A 17,978-nucleotide genomic window follows, 5' to 3' on the forward strand; every position below is an offset into this window, starting at 1 on the left:
AGGTTTAACAATTGGCTGGGAGTTAGGAAAGGGGGAACCCAGATATATTGGGTTTCCCTGGTGGCTCAGACTGTCAAAAGTTTGCCTGCAATGCAAGAGACCTGGGTTGGGAAGATCCCCTGGAGGAGAGCATGGCAACCCACTCTAGTATTCTTGCCTGGAGAATTCCATGGACAGAGGAGCCTGGCAGGCTACACCATGGCATCAGAAAGAGTCAGACACGACTGAGTAACTAACACTTTTCACTTTAGAAAAAGGAAAAACCCTGATGTGTGGGATTTATTGATTTCAGAAGCATAAATTCTCCCATCAGGGCCAAATTCAAGCTACCAAAGTGACATCAAGCACCTCACAAAATTACTGGAAATGTAACAATCAGCTCTCATCAGTTAACACAAACTAGTTTCTGCGTATCACTGGTTGACTCTCTGCCTGTGAGCAAGCCACATAAATCCAAGATATCTAAGGTTTGTGCCTCTGAAGTCCTCTATAGTCTTGGAAGCACATGGAATTTGAAATGTCAATCTAGGGTTACCTAGCTAGGCCCGCTTCTAAATATCTAAAACTAGAACCTCTGCTAGTGTTCTGTAACTCACGTGGAATTCACTTTTGCCTTCCACTTAAAAGCAGCAAATGTGTTCTGTTCAACAATGGCTCAGATCCCACCCAGGTAGAACGATATGGTAGAGCCGCGGCACCCTCGGTTGGCCTCAGCTGGCCTCAAATAGCTGGTGCCCCGCCATCCACACCCGGGTCCACCAGGGAGAGCCCTTTGTCCTGGGACACTGGGCAAGGCCAGAAAAGCGGCCGCCCCCTCACACATCTGGCACCGCACATTGGTAGGGAAACTGGTGTTAAACCATTTGTACACAGCCTGCTTCTGGGTCAGGGTTTCCTATGCAGCAACAGCTCCCTCACTGGGATCTATTGACAGTGAGCCCTCGACACAAGGTTTTATAACAAGAACAGGAGAGAAAGGAAAAGAAAGGAAGGGAGGGAGGGAGGGAGGGAGGAAGGGCTCGGAAGATCCAGTCCTGCCTCAGCCTGATACCTGGCCCAGGTGTGGGTCCAGATGGACCTGGCAGTCTGCATTTTCAAGTCTCCACCACTTGATTCAGATGTCACCTTGGCCTTAATGTCTGCTGAAGCTTGCCGCTAGCTGAACATTTGCTTTCCCTAAATGTAGGTCAGGGTTAGATAATGTCTGCCTATGACTTCATGTGTCTAGTCTTATCATTCTGAAAAGTCTTACACACACACACACACACACACACACACACACACACACCTGTGTAAAAAGTTCCTGTAAGTTGAAGCAGCTCGCTAAGGTAAACATCTCCCATGATCACAGCCTAGCATAGTGTCCACAAAGCATAGATTATTCACCTTGGGCATCTAAGAGCATCTTTAGTCATACGTTCTTTTCTCCCAAATTGTATTTCTTAATAATGTCTTAATGTTGGGATTCAAGAGGCTCAATAAAAAGCATACCTCGGCACTGACCTATTCAATAAATGAGATAAACGAGGACGGCAGAGGAAGATCAAGATATCACCTTTTTACTGGCAAAATTGAACTGGAGAATATGGCTTATATCTGTGGACAAAGGGGCATCCTAATTCTGAACCCTAGCATCTAAGGCATAAGCAGCAGTCACACAGGGCCATCCTCCTCACCCCAACAGGGCAGAACTGTACAACTTGTACAGTGAAGCAAAGCAAAATATGCACTTTCACCTGGAGCCACTCGGAGCCAAGCCATGCAAGTTCATTTGCTAATGTAAGACTCATTAGTAACTTCTCTTCCTATGAAAAGAACATGGGAGGTTGTGCTAATTAATATTCCCTCACTGGAGCAAAACATCATTATAAGGGTATAAGTGTTTTGACTTATCGTAAACTGTGTATTACTTCCTGATTTCCCTACAATTAACAAATTATGATATATGCTTGTGCTCAGTCTTGTCCAACTCCTCGTGATCCCATGGACTCTAGCCTGCCAGGCTCCTCTGTCTATGGGATTTTTCAGGCAAGAATACTAGGTGGGTGCCATTTCCTTCTCCAAGGGTTCCTCCTGACCCAGAGATCAAACCCTCATCTCCTGAATTTCCTGCATTGCAGGCAAACTATTTACCATCAAGCCATCAGGGAAGCCCTATTAACAACAATTATTGTTGATCAGTTACTCGGTCATGCCCAACTCTTTGCGACCCCATGGACTGCAGCATGCCAGTCTCCTGAAGTTTGCCAAGTTCATGTCCATTGCATCGGTGATGCCATCCAGCCATCTCATCCTCTGATGCCCTCTTCTCCTTCTGACCTCAATCTTTCCCAGCATCAAGGACTTTTTCAATGAGTCAGCTGTTCACATCAGATGACCAAAATACTAGAGCTTCAGCTTCAGCATCAGTCCTTCCAATGAGTATTCAGGTTTGATTTCCCTTAAGAATGACTAGTTTGATCTCCTTGCTGCCCAAGGGACTCTCAGGAGTCTTCTCTAGCACCACAGTTCAAAGGCATCCATTCTTCAGAGTTCCATTTTCTTTACCGTCCAGCTTTCACAACTGTAGGTGACCACTGGCCTTGACTATACAGACCTTTGTCAGCAGAGTAATGCTGACAATTAGCCACAATGCTGCAGTACAAATCTTCATCTGCATCTGTATCTGTATGCAATGTGTAAGAGAATATCCTTGGAACACACCTAGCAGAAAGTTTGCTCGCCGAAATCATGTTACATGGTATATATGGTTGAATTGCCCTCCACAATGCCTGAATCAGTTTATATTTTCACCATTAGAAAGTAAGTTCCCACTGATCTATGTTTGTGCCAAGATTTGATATTCTTAAACACACATACACACACCCAAGCCCATGTACTGGGTATAAAAACTATATCTCAGTATGGCTTTAATTTGTACTTCTATTTTCCTGGTGAAATTGAATTTCATGCATATTTACTTACCATTCATATTTCCTTTCATATGATTTACCTGTTCATATTTTTGCCTACGCATTATTTTATTTGGCTTCTCACTGATTTTTACAGGATTTTTTTCCCTTTCTTTTAAAATTCTGAATACTAATTCAAGGTCAATTATACATGCTGTAAATCTCTCTTATGCATTTTCTAACTGTCTCTCAATACAACATATTAGGGGTTTTTGCAAGGAGGGATGCACAGGGCTCTATTTTCCTGTTGACTCATTCTCTTTTTTCCTATATGTAAACTTCTGTTTAACCCATCAATCAAATTTTAAATATCAGCTAGAATGGGAAAAAGTAAAAAAAAAAAAAAAAAACCACTTTATGCACTGCATAGCAAACAACTTTCTTAATATCCTTCTTTGACTTAAATTATTCCATTTGCTTTCTTGGTCACAAGCCTACTCCTTTTTTAAAATTCTTTCCTCATTTAACCTCTCCTAATTGCCTTTAATTCCCCAAGGAATTCATCTCAGCCCCTAGGTCATATTGTTCACTCTGAAAAGCTAACCTCTTGAATTTAACTCAACCCAAATGCTTTAGAAGGCAATTTGATGACCATATTTTCCATATTTTTAGGTAGCACCTCAAAGCATTCACTGAGCAAAATGGGAGGTTTGTGCTGTAGAGTCACCAGCTAGGTGATCACCAGCTAGGTGGTCAGGACTTGCCCAGCACTGAGGGAATTGCCTTGCTAAAAAAGGGGAGGCCCCACCTTCCAAGTCAAGATGGTTGCTCACACTATTCTGTTGTCCAGAAAAAGTATACACATTTTTCTCTATAACAAATCCCCTTTATTATTTTTCTAGGATAAATTTCTATCTAAGGAACAAGTAGGTGAAATTGCATTCATTGCTTAAGGATTTTCACCAATGTTGAAAAACAGTATCGTTCTAATATAACTGAACCTGTTTTCAATCCCACAGGCAGGAATAATCATTTCTAGAATTTTTTATGGGCCAAAATAGAATCCTCAGCATTGGAGAGCCACAGAACATTCTATTCACCTGAACAGATGAGAAAACATTTAGCGTCTCTCCTCCACTCATACCAAACATGTCACTGGGAAAAGCACCTTGCCTATAGCCCCATCTCCAGCAATCCAAAGCCATTTACTTAATCGGTGCTGGTTATTCTGTACCAGGTACTGTGTCAATATAGCTGTCAAATGAATTAGAGAAAGTCATTGTCTTCAAACCTCAGGTATTTACCAGAGATGAGCATGTAAACAAAGGACTTCCCTTGTGGCTCAGCTGGTAAAAAATCCACCCGCAATGCGGGAAACCTGGGTTCTATCCCTGGGTTGGGAAGATCCCCTGGAGAAGGGAATGGATACTCATTCCAGTATTCTGGCCTGGAGAATTCCACTGAGTGTGTAGTCTATGGGGTCGCAAAGAGTCAGACACAACTGAGCAACTTTCACTAGCATATAAACAATGCTTAAAATATCTATAGTCTAAACTTCAACACTTCCACAACAATAACATACTTTTAGTGTACTGAGGAAGTAAATAATACTTATTTTCCTTAACAGTTAGAATATTATGTGTATTTCTAGTTTAATTGTAACTCTCAAATTTCTTAACTTCCTGGAATATGAGATTTGTACTCCTGGCAATCATTATATTTCATTGTGAACCCATTTTCCAATGAACTCAATGCAAAAAGGAAACTGGATTTTAAAATATAACCTTGATTTTATAAAAATTCATCTCTGTCATGACACTGATAATGATTCTAATAGTGGACCATAGACTTTTCATTAAGACAGTGGCTTTTGTAGTTAGTTACGAGGGCTTAAAGAATCTGCCTCTAATGCCAGAGACCTGGGTTCAATCCCTGGGTTGGGAAGATCCCCTGGAGAAGGGAATGACAACCCACTCCAGTATTCTTACCTAGAGAATTCTATGGACAGAGGAACCTGGCAGGCTACAGTCCATGGGACCCCAAAGAGTCAGATATGACTGAGCACCTAACTCTTCTTTCAGGTGGCGCAGTGGTAAAGAATCTGCCTACCAACGCAGGAGACGCAGGAGATGTGAGTTCAACCCCTGGTTGGGAAGATCCTGTGGAGAAGGAAATGGAAACCCATTCCAGTATTCTTGCCTGGAAAATCCCATGGACAGAGGAGCCTGTCAGGCTCCAGCCCATGGGGTTGCAAAGAGTTGGACATGGTTGAGTGACTGAGCACATTTGTATTTAGGAAAGCTTGTTATAAACCAGAAGAAGCAGGTCTGAGTACATTTCACATGTTAACTGGCCGGAACAGAGCTCCTGATGAGCATCCCTGTAGGTCTCACACATTTACTCATAAATTGCCAATACAGATTTTTAAAATAGAGAAAAGGATAACCCCACAAAGGAGGAACAACACAAACACACTGAGTGGTTAAATGGGAAAAGCATAAAACCGATGTATGCCAGATACACACTTTCACATGAGTTGAGTTTTTTACTTTCATATATTTTTCATACCATCTGTTCTTTCTTTTTCCCTAGACCAAAACCTCCAAGAAGGCAGAGTTTCCTCACCTGATTTCCCAAATCTCTGACCACTGGAAGACTAGAGCTCACTCAAAGATTCTAACTCAGAGTCTCTGATATTTTCATCTCAGCCTTGCAGGTTGGCAGTAATTCTAAAACACGCTACTCCCTTTCCTGTGAGGAAAGGCAGCCTTTCGGAACACAACTGAACCTTTCTTTGGTGATTCTGAAGATCCGTACCTCAGGGACAATCTCTGAAACGGCAGTTTCCTTTGCCCAAAACCATAACTGTGGAAAGTGTGGGAGGTTGACCTTCTTAAACGGAATCCTTTACACCAGATGGTTTTCTTAAGTTTCCTCTCTTCTAAAAGAGGAGCTAAAAAAAAAAAAAAAATTACCTAGCTGTATTAAACTGTGATCAATTTAAACTAAACATTGCATAGGACTCCAAACTGTAAATGCTTACCTTCTGCTCACTCTGGGTTCTGTTTTTCAATCTACATTCTAGAATTAGAGTCACAGACATCACCTTTGCTAAATGATTAGCGTAGCTATTCTCAGCCACCAAGTCCTCTCCTAATATGGCCAGCTGCTTTGCAAAAGCATGGACTAGACTCCGCTATGGATGGATTCACACACATACATCTTTGCTGAAAAAACTAACAGCTCAATGAGCCTGTACGTCTACTGCTTTTTCAACACATGAAAGAGTCCACTAAATATTTTGCCATTTATTTGGCACTGAGCCCTTAGGTAAACAGTTGAGTTCCCCCAACATTTATCAAATGCGAACCTACCACAGCAAGTGCCTACCATTTGATCCCAGTGTGTTAGAGAGGACTGAGAAACTCAGTCACAAATTAGGTGTACAGCCCTAACCAGCAGGACAGCTTGGGCAGGAGAACACAGAGCTAGTGCTCTCATTGGAGAGCAGGGACAGCCTTCTTTGGCAAGGGATGCTCCAGGTCTCTCCAGAGCCATCTTCTCCTTGTGTGCGTGTGCCTGCTAAGCTGCTTCAGTTGTGTCGGACTCCACGTGACCCTGTGGACTGTAGGCCACCAGGCTCCTCTGTCCATAGTATTCTCCATGCAAGATACTAGAGTGTGTTGCCATGCCCTCCTCCAGGGATCTACTTGACCCAGGAATCAAACCCATGTCTCTTACGTCTCCTGCATTGGCAGGCAGGTTCTTTACCACTAGCACCAGCTGGGAAGCCCATCTTCTTAACCTGATATAAAATCCCTACTAATAAAGTCCATGCCCCTGTGACATCAATAAACATGTATCTATTCAATTGATTTGCTTGTTTTCCTCTAGGTAGATGTGCTTATGTATATATATGTATATATATATATACATACACATATATGTATATACATACATATATACATACATATACATACACATGTATATATATATATGTGTGTGTGTATGTAAATGCAGACTTCCCAGGTGACTCTAGTGGTAAAGAACCCCCCTGCCAATGCAGGAGCCATAAGAAACATTCCATCCCTGGGTTGGGAAGATGCCCTGGAGAAGGAAATTGCAACCCACTCCAGTATTCTTGCCTGGACAATCCCACAGACAGAGGAACCTGGTGGGCTACAGTCCATAACATCACAAGGAATCAGACAAAGCTGAAGCACCTGAGCATGCACACAGTTCACTCGGCTGCAAAGAGTTTGACATGATTAAGCACATAGATTGCAAGCTGCTTAATAGTTGCATAAAGACAATTGTTGTTCAGTCGCTAAGTCGTGTCTGACTCTTTGTGACCCCATGAACTGCAGCACACCAGGCTTCCCTGTCATTCACTGCCTGAGTTTGCTCAAACTCATGTCCATTGAGTCAGTGATGCCATCCAACCATCTCATCCTCTGTCACCCCATTCTCCTCTTGCCCTCAATCTTTACCAGCATCAGGGTAAAGACCAGCAACGGGTCAGCTCTTTGCATCAGGTGGCCAAAGTTTTGGAGCTTCAGCTTCAAAGCATCAGTCCTCCCAATGAATATTTAGGGTTTATTTCCTTTAGGAATGACTGGTTTGATCTCCTTGCAGTCCAAGGGCCTCTTAAGAGTCTTCTCCAGCACCACAGTTCGAAAGCATCAATTCTTTGGTGTTCAGCCTTCTTTATGGTCCAGCTCTCACATCCTTACATGACCACTAGAAAAACCATAGTTTCGACTCTATGGACCTTTGTCAGCAAAGTGACGTCTCTGTTTTTTCATACACTATCTAGGTTTGTCATAGCTTTTCTTCCAAGGAGCAAGTGTCTTTTAATTTCCTAGCTACAGTCACTGGAGCCCAAGAAAATGAAATCTGACTTTGTTTCCACTTTCTCCATATCTATTTGCCAGGAAGTGATCGGACTGGATGCCATGATCTTCATTTTTTTGAATGTTGAATTTTAAGTCAACTTTTTCACTCTCCTCTTTCACCTTCATCAAGAGGCTCTTTATTACTTCTTCACTTTCTGACATTAAAGTAATATCATCTGCATATCTGAGGTTGTTGATATTTCTCCCCAAAATCTTGATTCCAGCTTATGCTTCATCCATTCCAGCGTTTCTCATGATGTGCTCTGCATATAAGTTAAATAAGCAAGGTGACAATATACTCATGAACAGTATGAAAAGGCAAAAACATGTGACAGCCAATCTACATAGGCAAAAAAAGTGGGGAGGGATGAGTAATTTTGTGACAAGCTTTCCATTTATTTTGTCATGTATTTTACCAACAATTTAGGAAGGAAGATGTTAATCTCATGCTGCTCACAAAAAAACGTGGAGGCTTAGAGAGAGGCTGACAGGGCCACAGAGCTGGCAAGTGAGAGAAGCAGGCTCTGCATCCAAGGCTGACTTCAAAGCTGTTCATACTTTTGTTTTTAGTCAATTGCTGGTTTTACCTTGAGGGTTTTAGATGAAGTGACCTTGAGTTTTCTTTCTGGGTGGAGCACTCAGGACCTGTGTTCCCTTATCTCATTTGTCAGCATTTTAACATCTATTTGGTGCATAGGTAAAATGAGATCCAGAGAGGTAAATCGATGGGCCTCAGGCTGGCTGGAGACGCACTGTAGCCCCAGGACCAGAGCCCAGTTTCTAACACGCCTCCCCAGTGTAGTTAACATTAGCCATGCTATCATGCTGGTGGCTCAGATGATAAAGCATCTGCCTACAATGCGGCAGACCTGGGTTCGATCCCTGGTTCGGGAAGATCTCCTGGAGAAGGAAATGGCACCCCACTCCAGTACTCTTGCCTAGAGAATCCCATCGACAGAGGAGCCTGGTGGGCTACAGTCCATGGGGTCACAAAGAATCAGACACGACTGAGCGACTTCATTCACTTATGCTATCACGCTATTTAGGGGAGCGGGGAGAGCGGTTCCCCCATTCTCTCTCTTTTTTTAAATTGAAGTATAGTTGATTTAGTACCAATTTCTGCTGTACAGCACAGTGACTCAGTTCTACACATAAACATTCTGTTTTATATTTTTTTCCATTATGTTTTAGCACAGGATATGGAATATATAATAGTTCCCTGTGCTATCCAGCAGGACTTTTTGTCTGTCTGCTCTAAATGTAACAGTTCGTATCTACCAACCCCAGACTCCCAGCGCATCCCTCTTTCCCCTCCCTCCCTCTTAGCAACCTCAAGTTCATCGCTATAACACCCAACATTCTTAATCTAGCTTGCTAATCCCTGGTATCTCTGGTTTCTTCCCTCTTTCCAACAAGTGCCATTTCTCCCTGCTATTCCTTACATTATATCCACAATGACTAAAATTGCCAAAGTCTTTCTCACTTCAGTACGCATTCTATTCCTTCTGTCTGTCTGACTTGCCCTTGCCCTCTGTTGCCAATTACCCTTTAGTTCTAGATATCACCTAAGTTCAGATATCACCTCCTAAAAGTGGCCGGCCTTAACTATTCCCACCCCAATCCCACACATAGGATTTGCTAGATGAAATACAGAAACCTAGTTAAGTTTGAATTTCAAATAAACAAGAAATAAGATTTTAGTATACCTCAGATACTATATAAAGCATCCTAATACTAAAGGAGTACATCATGAGAAATGCTGGGCTAGAGGAAGCACAAGCTGGAGTCACGATTGCCAGGAGAAATATCAATAACCTCAGATATACAGATAACACCACCATTACAGCAGAAAGTGAAGAGGAACTAAAGAGCCTCTTGATGAAAGTGAAAGAGGAGAGTGAAAAAGTTGGCTTAAAGCTCAACATTCAGGAAAAAAAGATAATGGCATCCAGTCCCATCACTTCATGGCAAATACATGGGGAAACAATGGGAACAGTGGCTGACTTTATTTTTTTGGGCTCCAAAATCACTGCAGATGGTGATTGCAGCCGTGAAATTAAAAGACACTTACTCCTTGGAAGAAAAGTTATGGCCAACCTAGACAGCATATTAAAAAGCAGAGACATTACTTTGTCAACAAAGGTCCATCTAGTCAAGGCTATTCTTTTTCCAGTGGTCATGTATAGATGTGAGCGTTGGGCTATAAAAAAAGCTAAGTGCCAAAGAATTGATTCTTTTGAACTGTGGTGTTGGAGAAGACTCTTGAGAGTCCCTTGGATAGCAAGGAGATCCAACCAATCTATCCTAAAGGAAATCAGTCCTGAATCTTCATTGGAAGGACAGATGCTGAAGCAGAAACTCCAATACTTTGGCCACTTGATGTGAAGAGCTGACTCACTTAAAAAGACCCTGATGTTGGGAAAGATTGAGGGCAGAAAAAGAAGGGGATGACAGAAGATGAGATGGTTGGATGGCATCACCGGCTCAATGGACATGAGTTTGGGTAGACTCCGTGAGTTGGTGATGGACAGGGAGGCCTGGTGTGCTCTTGGGGTCGCAAAGAATCAGGCATGACTGAGCAACTTAACTGAATACTAAGAGATTTGTCTATCTGAAATTCAAATTTAGCTGAATGCTCTGTATTTTTGTCTTCTCAGTCTGGCAACCCTACATACATTTCCAGATGAGGTCTGTCCCCTTTGTTATACACTCTTGAGGGAATGATGAAAAATGAGCAAAGGACTTGAATAGATGTTCTTCCAAAGAAGCCATACAAATGGCCAATGTATGTATGAAATGATGCTCAACATCACTAATAATGAGGGAAATGCAAATCAGAAGTAATAATATATCACCTTACATATGATATTGGGCTTCCCTGGTGGCTCAGATGGTAAAGAATCCACCTCCAATGTGGGAGACCTGGGTTCAATCACTGGGTTGGGAAGATCCCCTGGAGGAGGGCATCGCAACCCACTCCCGTATTCTTGCCTGGAGAATCCCCACAGACAGAGGAGCCTGGTGGGTTACTATCCATGGGATCACTGAGTCAGACATGACTGAGTGACTAGGCACAGCATATGCTATAATCAAAAAACAAAGGGTAACAAGCGTTGGTAAGGATAGAGAGAAAACCCTGTTGGTAGGGAAACACTGTTGGTAGGAATGGAAAATGGTTCAGCCACTATAAAAAACAGTATGAAGTTTTCTCCAGAGATTAAAATTAGAACTACCATATGATCCAGTAATCCTACTTCTGAATACATATCCAAAATAATTGAAATCAGGATCTTGAAGAGATTCCCTACTCTCATATTCATCATAGCATTATTTACAATAGCTAAGATATAAAAAAAAAAAAACCTGAATATCCACTAACACATGGATGAGTAAAGAAAATGTGGTATATATGTACAATGGAACATTAATCGGTCTTTTAAAAAAGGCAATCTTGATGTATGTGACAACATGGCTAAACCCAGAGGACGTTATAGTGCATGAAATAAGGCAACCGCAGGACAAATGCTGTGTGGTTCTATTCATATGAGGAGTCTAAAATAGCCAAACTCACAGAACGCTGGTTGCAAAGGCTTGGAAGAGGGCAAAATGAGGAGTTCCTGTTCAACAGGTGTAGAGTTTCAGTTATGCAAGATTAATAAGTTCTAGAGATATGCTGTACAGCACTGTGCTTGAAGTCAGCAACATTGTATTGTGCAGTTAAAAATCATTAAAAGGGTAGATTTCATGGTAAGTGTTCTTAATACATACACACAAACATGTAAAAAGAATTGCATAAGCTTTTCCTTCATAGTACTTAACAAAGTTATACTTAATCAATTTTTTATGATGCCTTGTTTACAAATGGTCTCTATGCCACCCTAAATTTGAGGCTCCATGAGAGACAAGACTGTGTATTTTGTTAACCACTATTTTCCCCACCCTTAGCACAGTGTCCCTCACATAATCAACATTCAGTAAAATACTTGCTGTGTGGAAGAACAATTGAGGAAAGAAAGAAAGAAGGAAGGAAGGAAGGAAAAGAATGAAAAAAGGAAGAGAAAAAGAGTTATCTCAGTCTTCTCTCTCATATAGGGAGAGTTCACCTTAAGATGTGTGAAGCACCATGGTTGCAATGAATATTTACAGCTGTCATTAAGCGCTGATAGAACTAGGGCCCAGACACAGTACATATATACAGTATTTTCATTTCTTCCTCACTCTTTCCACGTCTTTCTTACTTTACTTCCAGGGTCTATTTGCATATGTTGATGTGCTTGGAAATGACATTCAAACAGGAAAATTTTGGTACATCAAGGCATATAGTCATTTTACAAGTTATTTCCACTCAGCTTCAAGGACAAAAGAGGAAAAACTAAAAAGGTAAATGAGGTGACTGCAGCTGACCAGTTTACCTGTTGACTCATGAGAGTTACCTATTTGGGGTACACAGAAATACTGAGAACTCTTTGAGTGGTCCTTGAGAAATCTGTATGCAGGTCAGGAAGCAACAGTTAGAACTGGACATGGAACAACAGACTGGTTCCAAATAGGAAAAGGAGTACGTCAAGGCTGTATATTGTCACCCTGCTTATTTAACTTCTATGCAGAGTACATCATGAGAAACGCTGGACTGGAAGAAACACAAGCTGGAATCAAGATTGCCAGGAGAAATATCAATAACCTCAGATATGCAGATGACACCACCCTTATGGCAGAAAGTGAAGAGGAACTACAAAGCCTCTTGATGAAAGTGAAAGAGGAGAGTGAAAGAGTTGGCTTAAAGCTCAACATTCAGAAAATGAAGATCATGGCATCTGGTCCCATCACTTCATGGGAAATAGATGGAGAAACAGTAGAAACAGTGTCAGACTTTATTTTGGGGGGCTCCAAAATCACTGCAGATGGTGACTGCAGCCATGAAATTAAAAGACCCTTACTCCTTGGAAGAAAAGTTATGACCAATCTACATAGCATATTCAAAAGCAGAGATATTACTTTGCCAACTAAGGTCCATCTAGTCAAGGCTAGGGTTTTTCCAGTGGTCATGTATGGAGTGGTCATGTATGGACTGTAAAGAAACCTGAGTGCTGAAGAATTGATGCTTTTAAACTGTGGTGTTGGAGAAGACTCTTGAGAGTCCCTTGGATTGCAAGGAGATCCAACCAGTCCATTCTGAAGGAGATCAGCCCTGGGATTTCTTTGGAAGGAATGATGCTAAAGCTGAAGCTCCAGTACTTTGGCCACCTCATGTGAAGAGTTGACTCATTGGAAAAGAGTCTGATGCTGGGAGGGATTGGGGGCAGGAGGAGAAGGGGACGACAGAGGATGAGATGGCTAGATGGCATCACTGACTCTATGGAACTCCGGGAGTTGGTGATGGACAGGGAGGCCTGGTGTGCTGCGATTCATGGGGTTGCAAAGAGTTGGACACAACTGAGCGACTGAACTGAACTGAACTGAACATTAGATAAGCAATTCTGAAATTTTTGAGAAGGCTTTGAAACAATGTGATTTGAGTTTTAAAAAAAGAAAAGTAACCCTTTGTAGCCACAAGCTAATGAGGAATTGTTGCAATTTGAGCTATTGGTAGAAATAACATTTCTAGCATTTTTTAGGTCTTTCTTCTTATTATCTTCAGCCTTATTCTGCTGAAGTTGCCTAATTACTAAAAATAATTATCTTTACACCCCAAGATATCCAGGAGGTTGGGTCATATAATATATTCCCTGCATATCTTCTAAAGTTTGCAAAACTTACTAAACTCCATTAACCAGATTCTGCAAATCTATTCATGTCTCTCTCACACTCTCATATTTTAAATATGAGACCTTATCACTTTTTTATCAGCTAAGTTTAATCTATATTATAAGTAATCCTTTGCATCCTTATTTCCCCCCACCCTGCCTCAGGCATAAATGATGATGAGTTTGTCTAAACAAATGTAGTTATACTATTACTTCTTACACAACCAAATCAAAATGCATCATGATACACTGGGCTCTGGCTTACATTGAGAAAGACAGATTCCAAGAGGTTGAAGCAGAAAGAATAGCAGAGGGAGGAGAAAGCACACCAAAAATGAACACTAATTTCCAGATTATAAGTTGGTCTGGCAGCTCCCTTCTGTCCCTGGAGGCCAAGGACAGTCACTTAATTCCTCAATTATTTCCTCAGGCCCAGTCCCAAGCTGCCTTTAGAAGTGAATTGGCTCCATGGCAACAGGAAAACAAAGCCTGAAGAAGATTTTGCCAAGCTAAACACAAGAGAAGCTGTGCCAAGTAAACATTAGATATTTGCAGAAGTATTTTATCATGACCCATGGTGGTTTCCTGTGTATGCGCTGCAAATGCTCTCATTTGGGTTTCATTACAGAAAACGCTTAAGTTTCATAGACTCAAAACTCTGTTCTATAGAACATTAACATCTACAGAAAGATACTAATATATAGTCCATGAAAAAAAGAATCATGTGATGAAAGATGCTGAAAAATGCTACAGGATAAACATATAGATATATTTTTTTGAGATTCACAAAGCACTATAACTCACACTAAAGGATCTGAGAAAAGAAAAAAATTATATAACTTTTCATACTGTTCTCTATCTTGTTAGATCCATAAAATTATTTTCAATTTCAAGGGAACTTATTTTGAAAAGATGGACCACAATTTATAATATTAGTTACCCATGCTACTTTGACAAATTTTCACAAACTGAGTGACTTAAAATGATAGACATTCATTCCCTCATGACTCTAGAGGCCAGAAGTCCAAAGTAAGCTGTCCTCAGGGCCATGCTCCCTTCCGAAGTCCTACAGCACACTTGGCTTTGGGCTGGTTGCACCTCTCCCGTTTCTGCCAACATGGTCACATGGCTGCCTTCACTTTTCTGTATGTTTCTCCACTTACCTGACATATGTGATTGCATTTAGGGCACTCCCTCACAATCCTGGACAAACTCCTCTTCTCAAGATCCATATAGATTAATATTAACTCTTGCCACATAAGGTAATATTCCAAGGTCCTGGGGATTAGGACTTGGACATACCTTTGGGGGACCACCATTCAACCCATTGATAAATGCTGATAAATATAAAATTGTTATCTTTAATTCAGTTCAACTTAATTCTACTAAGCAATCATCTCAGTTCAGTCGCTCAATCGTGTCCAGCTCTTTGTGACCCCATGGACTACAGCACCCCAGGCCTCCCTGACCATCACCAACTTCCGGAGTTTACTCAGACTCGTGTCCATTGAGTTGGTGATGCCATCCAACCATCTCATCTTCTGTCATCCCCATCTCTTCCCGCCTTCAATCTTTCCTAGCATCAGGGTCTTTTCAAATGAGTCAGTTCTTCGCATCAGGTCTAATGATGGAATAATTCTAGGCATAATGATAATAAACTTCACAGCACTCATGAGTATGCATGGTATTATTCCATAGCCATGTCTATCTATTCCACTAAGATGTGAATTGATTAAGGTGGTGACTAGGACTTGACAGTTTATAATCAGGCCTAAGACAATGTCTGGTTCGTACTAGAAGCTCACTGAGTAGACTTCAGCTGAATTGCGTGTATGAGTTATAACCAGAGTAGAACTTAGGAAGTGATTAGCTCTTTCTGAGAAAATATGGACGGCTTCTCAGAGGAGATTCTTCGGCTGAGATGTGAAGGCTGAGATGCAATTTGCCAGCCAAAGCAGGAAGGGAATTCCAGGTGGAGGGAATACCATGGTCAACACACGGAGGTGCGAAATAGCATAGCAATTTAGGAAACTGTTGTGAAGACTGACTGAGAAAATGCATGAAAACTATTCACACAGTACCCAGTACTTAGTTGTATGACTGTTTTTGCTGAAGGGAGGAGAGTGGACTCAGGAGATGAGTCTAAAGACATTAGGCAGAGCCTGGACTGCACTGGACTTACTGTGCCATTCTGATCATCTTGGACTTCATCTCAAAGGCAATAGAGAAGTAATGTGGGAGTAATGTGGTCAGATTTTTGTAAGGATTTTCATGCTTTATTAGATATATACAAGTGGAAAGTCTTGAAATGCATGTTATAAAAATACATCTTGGGAGGGAAGCTCACGAGGGAGGGGATATATACAATTATGACTGATTCTCATTGTTGTATGGCAGAAACCAAACCAACATTGAAAAGCAATTATTCTCCAATTTAAAAAAACATCTAAAATTTATATTTTAATGACAAGATTTAAGATTGCAAATGAAAGGCAAGAAGAGAGAAAGAATATCTACGGAACACACTCCATGAAGACAGCCATGCTTGTGGCTACTTAGAAAAATTGCCCTACATGTAGGCTATTCCCAAGCATCAAGAGCACAAACTCTCTTCTTCAAGAGCCTGAGGTCCACATTTCCTTTGGGTCCATAGGTGAAAGCACCCAGTAGCCTTGCCTTTGTGTGAACACTAATACAAGTCATCTATTTGAGAAAATACTAGACAACTATACTGAAGTTATATAAGTACCAGCATAAATTTTTCATCATGTGCTTTTTTTTTAAGGCATGTGTGTGTCATGGGCATCCACATGAAGTTGGAACAGAGCTAGCACAGAGGAAAACCAAGAAAATTCTAGAATGGTCTTCAGGAGATTAGCTACAGAAATTAAAAGAAATAAAGCAGTTGACAGTCAAATAGGTAGTTGTCTTGGAGAAAAAGAATGAAATTAGTTAATAGTTAGATGGCTGGTTGGCTGACTGTTCATTAAAATAAACATACCCGAAGTACTGAGTATAGTTCCCTGTGATATACAGTAGGTCCGTGTTGCTTATATATTGTATATACAGTAGTGTGTATATGTTACTCCCAAACTCCTCATTTATCCTCCCCTCTCCACCTTTCCCCTATGGTAATCATGTTTTTATTTCTATATCTGTGAGTCTTTTTGTGTTTTGTAATAACCTATATGGGAAAGGAATCTGAAAAGAATGTATATGTACAACTGAATCACTTCACTGTACATCTGACACTAACACATTATAAATCAACTACACTTCAATTAAAAATTAATTTTAAAAACATATATACACAATAGTCTGCAGAGACTCCTGTGACCATTGGGAAGCAGCTTCACCATTTAAATGGAACTGAATTTTTTGGACATGCCTCCATGCATGCTTGCATGCTAGGTCACTTCAGTTGTGTCTGACTCTTTGCAACCCCATGGATCATAACCTACCAGGCTCCTCTGTCCATGGGAATTTCCAGGCAAGAATACTGGAATGGGTTGCCATGCCTTCCTCCAGGGGATCTTCCTAACCTCATTGAGTGTTAATTCCCAGTTTTGAGAGTCTGGCACTGAAAGTAGCACTCTAGAACTGTTTGGTCTCATAGTAGCCTCCTCCTTGATTAATGGCGTCATTTTAATGATCTTGAGGTTGTCTGGTGCTGATCTGGGGCTTGGCCTTCCAACCCCTCTTGCCAACAAAACATTTATCACTTGCTAACCTTCATTTGCGGAAGAAGGCAATGGCAACCCAGTCCAGTACTCTTGCCTGGAAAATCCCATGGACGGAGGAGCCTGGTAGGCTGCAGTCCACGGGGTCACGAAGAGTCGGACACGACTAAGCGACTTCACTTCCACTTTTCACTTTCATACATTGGAGAAGGAAATGGCAACCCACTCCAGTGTTCTTGCCTGGACAATCCCAGGGACAGGGGAGCCTGGTGGGCTGCCGTCTGTGGGGTCGCACAGAGTCGGACACGACTGAAGCGACTTAGCAGCTGCAGCAGCAGCAGCAACCTTCATTTGCAAGGGCTTAGAATTCACACAGTTGAATTTGAATGGAAATGATTGAGTTTCCACATGGCTGCTTTAGATTTCAGGTCAAATTTCGTTTTTTCATAGAGATCTTCCCAGACCACTTCCTCTGCAATAGCCACCCTCACCCTAGCTGATCTCCATCACTGCAACCTGTGTCTTGTAGACAAATTCCTTGAGGTCAGCACATTCTGTGTCCTGTTCGCCTTTGTGTTCACAACACATAGATTGTAACTGGCACAGTTGTTGATCAATAAATATTTCTTAAATGAACGAATGGATGGATGAATGCAGGGTGGAGTGAAGGAATAACTAAACTGATAAAGGAGCCAGAATTGATGCTACCAGGAAAGAGTTACAAATATTCCCTTTTGGGAAATGGGTCAGTCACTTCAGAATAGTAAT

Source organism: Ovis canadensis, chromosome 3 (assembly GCF_042477335.2).
Source record: "Ovis canadensis isolate MfBH-ARS-UI-01 breed Bighorn chromosome 3, ARS-UI_OviCan_v2, whole genome shotgun sequence".
Taxonomy (NCBI): domain Eukaryota; kingdom Metazoa; phylum Chordata; class Mammalia; order Artiodactyla; family Bovidae; genus Ovis; species Ovis canadensis.